The sequence below is a fragment of the Rhamphochromis longiceps genome, linkage group LG2, assembly GCF_057381845.1.
Source record: "Rhamphochromis longiceps isolate RC_006_pf linkage group LG2, R_longiceps_female_GT1.1, whole genome shotgun sequence".
NCBI classification, from domain to species: domain Eukaryota; kingdom Metazoa; phylum Chordata; class Actinopteri; order Cichliformes; family Cichlidae; genus Rhamphochromis; species Rhamphochromis longiceps.
In genome coordinates this window covers 22210599-22218520 of record NC_140558.1, presented here as the reverse complement: position 1 = coordinate 22218520, position 7922 = coordinate 22210599, and the positions used below count along the sequence as shown (strand labels likewise).

The 7922-nt window shown below is 41.2% G+C and overlaps 1 pseudogene; it reads right to left on the bottom strand.

The window, feature by feature from the left end:
- Positions 1 to 2989: 2989 nt before the first annotated feature.
- On the bottom strand, positions 2990 to 5239 carry LOC146677172 (uncharacterized; annotated as a pseudogene).
- Positions 5240 to 7922: the final 2683 nt, after the last annotated feature.

The following is a 7922-nucleotide window of genomic DNA, read 5'->3' as shown; positions in this document are numbered from 1 at the left end:
AGAAGTGCACTCTTTTCACTGCAGCTGCTGTTTGTTTCTAATGAAAAGCTAAGAATAGGGAGGTGAAGGACAACGTTTTTAGCACAATTATTTGCCAACTTTTTTGTTCTCCTTCTGCTTTAAACCAGCACAGTGTTTGTCAAAATCTGATATTTTCACATAATTCAATCTGCTCTTGAATTTTGTCTGAGTGCCTTCGCCAGCCACTCATGATTGGCAAAAGCAATTTCTCTATGTGCTCATTTAAAATAAAAATTGAGTACAATGTGAAGATAAATGTTTCTTTTTTCTTTGAACCAACGTTTGTTCAGTGTGTATGATCATAGCTTATAGAGAGCCTGTCTGAAACATTTAGGCAGAATATGTACAGTGGGGCAAAAAAGTATTTAGTCAGCCACCGATTGTGCAAGTTCCCCCACCTAAAATGATGACAGAGGTCAGTAATTTGCACCAGAGGTACACTTCAACTGTGAGAGACAGAATGTGAAAAAAAAAATCCATGAATCCACATGGTAGGATTTGTAAAGAATTTATTCGTAAATCAGGGTGGAAAATAAGTATTTGGTCAATAACAAAAATACAACTCAATACTTTGTAACGTAACCTTTGTTGGCAATAACAGAGGTCAAACGTTTACTATAGGTCTTTACCAGGTTTGCACACACAGTAGCTGGTATTTTGGCCCATTCCTCCATGCAGATCTTCTCGAGAGCAGTGATGTTTTGGGGCTGTCGCCGAGCAACACGGACTTTCAACTCCCGCCACAGATTTTCTATGGGGTTGAGGTCTGGAGACTGGCTAGGCCACTCCAGGACTTTCAAATGCTTCTTACGGAGCCACTCCTTTGTTGCCCGGGCGGTGTGTTTTGGATCATTGTCATTTTGGAAGACCCAGCCTCGTTTCATCTTCAAAGTTCTCACTGATGGAAGGAGGTTTTGGCTCAAAATCTCACGATACATGGCCCCATTCATTCTGTCCTTAACACGGATCAGTCGACCTGTCCCCTTGGCAGAAAAACAGCCCCATAGCATGATGTTTCCACCCCCATGCTTCACAGTAGGTATGGTGTTCTTGGGATGCAACTCAGTATTCTTCTTCCTCCAAACACGACGAGTTGAGTTTATACCAAAAAGTTCTACTTTGGTTTCATCTGACCACATGACATTCTCCCAATCCTCTGCTGTATCATCCATGTGCTCTCTGGCAAACTTCAGACGGGCCTGGACATGCACTGGCTTCAGCAGCGGAACACGTCTGGCACTGCGGGATTTGATTCCCTGCCGTTGTAGTGTGTTACTGATGGTGACCTTTGTTACTTTGGTCCCAGCTCTCTGCAGGTCATTCACCAGGTCCCCCCGTGTGGTTCTGGGATCTTTGCTCACCGTTCTCATGATCATTTTGACCCCACGGGATGAGATCTCGCGTGGAGCCCCAGATCGAGGGAGATTATCAGTGGTCTTGTATGTCTTCCATTTTCTGATGATTGCTCCCACAGTTGATTTTTTCACACCAAGCTGCTTGCCTATTGTAGATTCACTCTTCCCAGTCTGGTGCAGGTCTACAATACTTTTCCTGGTGTCCTTCGAAAGCTCTTTGGTCTTGGCCATGGCGGAGTTTGGAGTCTGATTGTTTGAGGCTGTGGACAGGTGTCTTTTATACAGATGATGAGTTCAAACAGGTGCCATTCATACAGGTAACGAGTGGGGGACAGAAAAGCTTCTTACAGAAGACGTTACAGGTCTGTGAGAGCCAGAGATTTTCCTTGTTTGAGATGACCAAATACTTATTTTCCACCCTAATTTACGAATAAATTCTTTACAAATCCTACCATGTGAATTCATGGATTTTTTTTTCACATTCTGTCTCTCACAGTTGAAGTGTACCTCTGGTGCAAATTACTGACCTCTGTCATCATTTTAAGTGGGGGAACTTGCACAATCGGTGGCTGACTAAATACTTTTTTGCCCCACTGTATAGACATTACCACGAGGACTAATTTAAAGACAAACCTGTTTAGAGTTTAGCAACAGTTGCAGAATGTAATTTGCTCTTCAGTTCCTCTGTTTTCTGTCCTTGGAAAAGTTTACTTCCTTTCAGAGAACTTAAACAAAACCCTGAACACGCCCCTGACAGTCTATCATCACTTTGTAACCCTGCACTGCTGATATCAACTGACTCCTTCCTCTGTCTCTCTCTCTTTTACACACTCACACACACACAAACACATAGTTGTTAGTTCACTTGATAGTCAATAATGTCAACACATCAGTCACTGAAACACAAGCCGAGTGTGTATATGAGGTTTTGGTGTGCACAACAGTCACACTACAGTTACAAAGACTCTGGTGGAAGATAGAAATCTTATATCAGGAGCAAAAATCCAAAGTCTATTCTGAAATATGCCAAATATTACAAGGACAAGCTACAAAGATTAGACAGGTCAAAGTTGAGGGAATGAACAACAAAATGAACCATTGTAATCTTTATGTTTCATGATCCAGACAGTGTAGCTCATCAGTAAAACACGGAGCAGGTCATGTCGTAGCGTGTGCAGGTCTTCTTGATCTGGCTGATACTTTTTTGTTACAAATGAAAGAGCGGCAAGCGGTCAGTCACAAGTAGGCAGAAAGTTTTTGTCTAGCTATTTTACTTCCTGCTATCACATTGGAGGGTTAGGGTTTTATCTGTGGCGACAACAAACTAACAAAGACTCCCATAAACTAAGTGCAGCTTCTTTGGAGGCTTGGTAGTATTTTTTTAGGAAATAGTAGCTAAATGTTTAGTCATAGCTGTTGTGTAGTTGTTTTTGTATGAGGTGTTCCTTTAACACTAGCCTCAACCCTGGCATGTGAAACCTCCAGTCATTTTCAAAACATAAGACACCCCTTTAAGAAATACAATTAAAAACTAGGGTAACATACAACAAAACCATCAGAATATCAAATCAAACTGTAGTGTACAGCTGCAGTTATCAATTCTGAAAGGGAATTCAATCAATTTCAAAGTATTGCTGGGAGAGGATGCTGTTGAACTTGGTGCAAAATTCAGGATAAGAACTGTAAGTGCGAGTTCTTTAAATGTAGCAGCAAGCTTTCTGCTGAGCCTAATTTTAGCATTTAAGCACACCAGAATTTTGTCAGCACAGATGACAAAAGACCCAGTGCAGATGTGTTTTTACAGCTTTGATTTGCCTGGTTTTTCTGACATCATATTGAAGACATGGAGGGGTTGTCTGTTTCCTCTTTGTTGTTTCCCTGTGGCCTTCTTTCTCACATACAAACACGATATACTTTCCTTGTCTGGCAGTTTTAGCTGTAGATATGCAATAGGTGTGGAGAAGCAATTCACTCTGTATTTTAGAGCTTGATCATTGGCATTATCAGCTATTGTTTCAATGCCAGGCTACATGTTGCTCTTAAGAGGTAGGAACTGGGAACCCATCCTTTTAGAAAGGTCAAGCAGGTCCTCTTCATCCCTTTCAACTATTGTGCCCTGAAGAGCTTCTCAACTGCTGATCTCTCAACAGGAGGAAGATAGTCAATGTAGATTGTGCCCTGTTGGCATGTCTTCTTAATTGATTCAGGTCCATGAACAGAGGCTAAAATGAATGCCTTTGATAGCCTCACTGAAATCATACCACGGTCTAATTCTTTCAATCGAAACTGTCCAAGTGCTTGCTATTCATTCAGCCTTAGAGCACTTTGTGTTTCACCTTCACACTGTTCCAAATATTGTTCCGAGTGTGCAATGCAAACCTCCCCTCAGAGCCGTGGGATGAGCCTTGAAGTTGGGGGTGTTGAACTGTGCTGGAGGTGGGTGTCTAATGTGGAAAATATTGTGCCACATTCTGATATAACTAAAGTATGTCAATGATGCAACTACCCCACCCCGACAAGAAGAAACAGCCAAAGCTTAACTGAACTAGTCTGCTCTGCTGAGACAAATATACCAGCTTACACGCATTATTTCAACATGCCAGGCAAATGCAGGTGAGCAAATTCATTATGAAACCATTAAAAAGTTTGCCAGTCTTCCAGCTACAAGGTGTCTTAAGACAACAGCAGTCAAGACATACAAAACCTTTTGAAATATGGATAATAAGGATAATATTTTAGGCAACTCAAAAACAAAATGTGTCCTTTCCCAAAAAAAAAAAAATGTTGCTTAATTTTAATGTTAAACTGCTTAAGGACAGATGTGTCAATCGGTTTGTGTCATGGTTGTCATGGTCCAGAGTCTGTCAACTCAGTGTTTTGTGTTTCTTTATATTATTTCCTGTGCTTGTTTATCCTGTTTTATCTTTTGTTGAGGTTTTGTTCTGTGCCTGCCTGCTCCCACTTCTCTGTGTTCACTCTGTCTATGGTGTCACACTGTCTGCTTGTGAATCTGTCTGTTTAGTTCAGTGTCTTGTCTGGTTCTGTGTCTGCGAGTTTCTTGTTTTATTCTGAAGGTCTCTGCCTCATGTGAGTGTGTTCAGTTTACGTTTCCCCTGTCCCGTCAGCTCTGATTTCTCCCAGGTGTGTTCCCCTCCTGTTGCTCATCCCTTGATTGCTGCTATGTGTATTTAAACCCTATGTGCTCTCCTGCCTGTTGCTAGTTTGTCTGCGTTATCGCCCTCTGTCATCTGTGGTCATTCCCTGCTTGGTTCTGTGTCCTCTAACTGCGTCTCCCTGCTTCGCCATTCGGGTCTGTGTTTTGTTAGCTTTCTCCAGTCTAGGTTCTGCTTAGTTTCTGCCCACTCCTTTGCCATTTCTGTTTGTAATCCTCCTCAATAAAAGCCCACTCTCATCACGTATGCCTGCATCTTGGGTCCTTTAATAAATTCCACACGGCTCGCCTCGTTGACCGTGACAATGGTGGTCCATTATCATGTTTTTAATCCAGCTTGGAGAAATACACATATATGAGACCAACAATGGGACAAATGTAAGAGTTTAAAGGATGGTCCATTATTCTCCTCTGTAAATAACAAAAAAAAAAAAAGCTTTTTCATGCAGTTGTGATAGCAGGTGATATTAGCTGATAGCTCATTTAGAAAAATGCACCACTTCTAACCGTGTGTAGTATGTGACATTATTTGACCATGATATTTTCTGGAGGAAAAGAAAAGCAAAATATGTGTTTATAGGTGTATACACATATTTTCCTTTTTTTTTCTTTTTTTCCTTCCAGAAAATATCACCTTCAGGTTCTTCTTGAGCTTCTCATGTTCCTTTTTCCTGATGCTATCACTTGGCATAGCTAAATGACTGTGTTCTTCTGCTTGTCCACCACTACTGTGTCCGGTGGGTTAGCCATCACCAGTTTGTCCGTCTGTATCTGGAAGCACCACAGGATCTTAGCTTAGTCATTCTCACATTCTCAACCCTTTTGACCTCGGAACTTCCAGGTTATATTCGGCACAGATGGTTGTGTACACTAAGCAGCCAGTTGGTTATGGCGTTCCATGTATGCCCTGCCTGCTAGCATCTTGCACCCTGCTGTTATGTGCTGGATTGTCTCAGGGGCATCTTTACACAGCCTGGGGTCTTGCCTGCTGTGATAGACCCGGAGCTTCTATGGATCTTATGCTCAGAGCTTGTTCCTGTGCTGCCATGATTAGAGCCTCTGTGCTGTCAGTCCAGCTTTGTCCAGCCACCGGTAGGACTTCTCTCAGGATCTCACAAAAGCAGTCCAGAGGTGCACAAAGAGATGGCCTTGAAAAGTAGATCAGCAAAGTTTTAATTGAGTCAGTTTTTGCTTTTCATGGATGGAGTCACACAACTTATTTTCATTGCACTACATATAATACTTTATCTTTTTAACTTACTTTAGCAGATCTAATACAGAGGGACTCAAAATTTAAATATATGTGCATATAAACAGCCTCTTTTATCTTATTGTGGCATTTTGATCTCAAATTCAAATGCCTGAAGTCCCACAACCATTGACTTGCACACACTGTTAACACACTTTTGGAGAGTGCTGCAAGTGTTACATTAGAATTTGATGTGACTGTGGGTGTGAGACTACATAAAGTATTCACCACTTGGGTTTTTCTCAGTTCTTTTGTTTCAAGTTGTGTTTGAAAAAAATTCTCCCATGACAGGAACATGGTGTGATGATGCTTCTTCTCTGCAAAGGGCCCTGAAATGCAAGTGCAAAGGATAAATGAAGTCAACACAACTTTGAAACTATAATAATATGTGAGATTACAATTTATAACCTGTCCCTAAATCTAATGCTGGCAAAATACTACAGGATCAGGAGTGGGACAAATTGCTTGCAGGAGATAGCAAAAGTCATATTCCAGTCCAACTGTTATCACTGCAGCAACACAAATCAGACAAAGTCTCACCAACTCTAACTTTAACCAGCTGCTCATAATCAAACCGGAAGACTATACAAATAAGAATTACAAAATAAGTTTGAATGTGTGTCCAAATTGGACTAATGCCACAGCATGAATTACAGTAAACACACTGCAGGGTTCTGCCTGATAGGTCTGTCTGTATATTTCTATTTCTAATGTTGCCATTATGAGCTGATGCTGTCTTTCTCTCCTTGTTATGAGGGTTTTACTTGCTGAATCAAGAAAGACACTTAAAACTACCTTTGCTTCATGGTGTTTGAGGAAGCTAGCTATTTGCAAAAGAAAACTGTCCTCCCATAAAGCACCTTGTTCTGAACCTTTGGTATGTTTCATATGAACGGATCCTCTAAGGGCTGTAGCTGTGCTATGCGTGTACTACACACGCATCAAAGAAGCTCTGTGTGGATGGTAGCTCAACAAAACTTTAAACTACTATTGAAAGTATCACACATTTGTTTATTTCCTGCTGGAAAGATGTGGTTTAATCGTGCCTGTCCTAAAACCTTTAAAAGCATATTTATGACTATTTTTGTAATGAGGAAATGTCTCTATTTTAACCCAAGAATAAGCAACAGAGCTATGCTCCTGAGAGTTGGATTTACAGGGCTATATGGTACAACTTTTTGGATGCTCCGTACATTCCATGAAACGGAAGGTGTATGGTGTGTGGGAATTTAGTAGTAATGATACCCCATCAGCATCTCATTATGTATTAGTGCTAATGTTGTGATAAAACATATATTTTATGTCTACGGAGCAAAATAACCACAATATTTCCAACAGTTGGATTCCTGGATGAGAGACACAGGTGGCAGTTTTTACCCGTATCAGAGCTTTTTCAATGATATGAAGAGAACTGAAAGATCTGCTCAGCTTCTGTTTACAATACACAAGCTAGATGCAGTTGTTTGTGTGTGACATTGTTCAACAAGCCTTTGCTGCAGGCCATTATGAGCTATTTTAAAGCAAGGCCACAGTGAGTGAGTCATAACGGGATGACTGACCCTGTAGGTGTTGACGGCTTGACAACGAGGATCACATCCCAGAATGCCGTGGTTTCAGATGTTATGCGTCCTCTGTAACTATTTCAGCCCCATCTGACACAGAGGACATGTGATTACAAGGCTCTGCAATAAGCCTGCAATCTGTAGTGGAAAGTACAAGAGCTAGAGATAATTGATGGAGGTTCACTGTTTAAAGGACTGGGTGAGTGACGGACTGACAGTCGTGCTTAACAGAGAAAGAAAAGGAGACAAACAGATTGTCCATTACATTCATGCAGTCTTTGTTAACTTCTCTATTCTTGACTTGAGGTTTCTTAATACCCTCACCTCGCCTGTCGTCTCCTTTCCCATCTCTTTTTCTCTCTTCCCTCTTTTCCATTTCTCTCTTGCTTTTTCTCATTTATTTATTTAGTTTGTGCTGCTGTTCCCCCTTCCTGGCTCAGGTGATATAAGGTATGGCGACAGCTATTGAAACCTGAGGGATTAAGTAAAGCTATTTTAATACCTTAGGCTAACTCCACAGTAGCTATCTCACACAAATGCACAAACATGCCACAGACAACCAG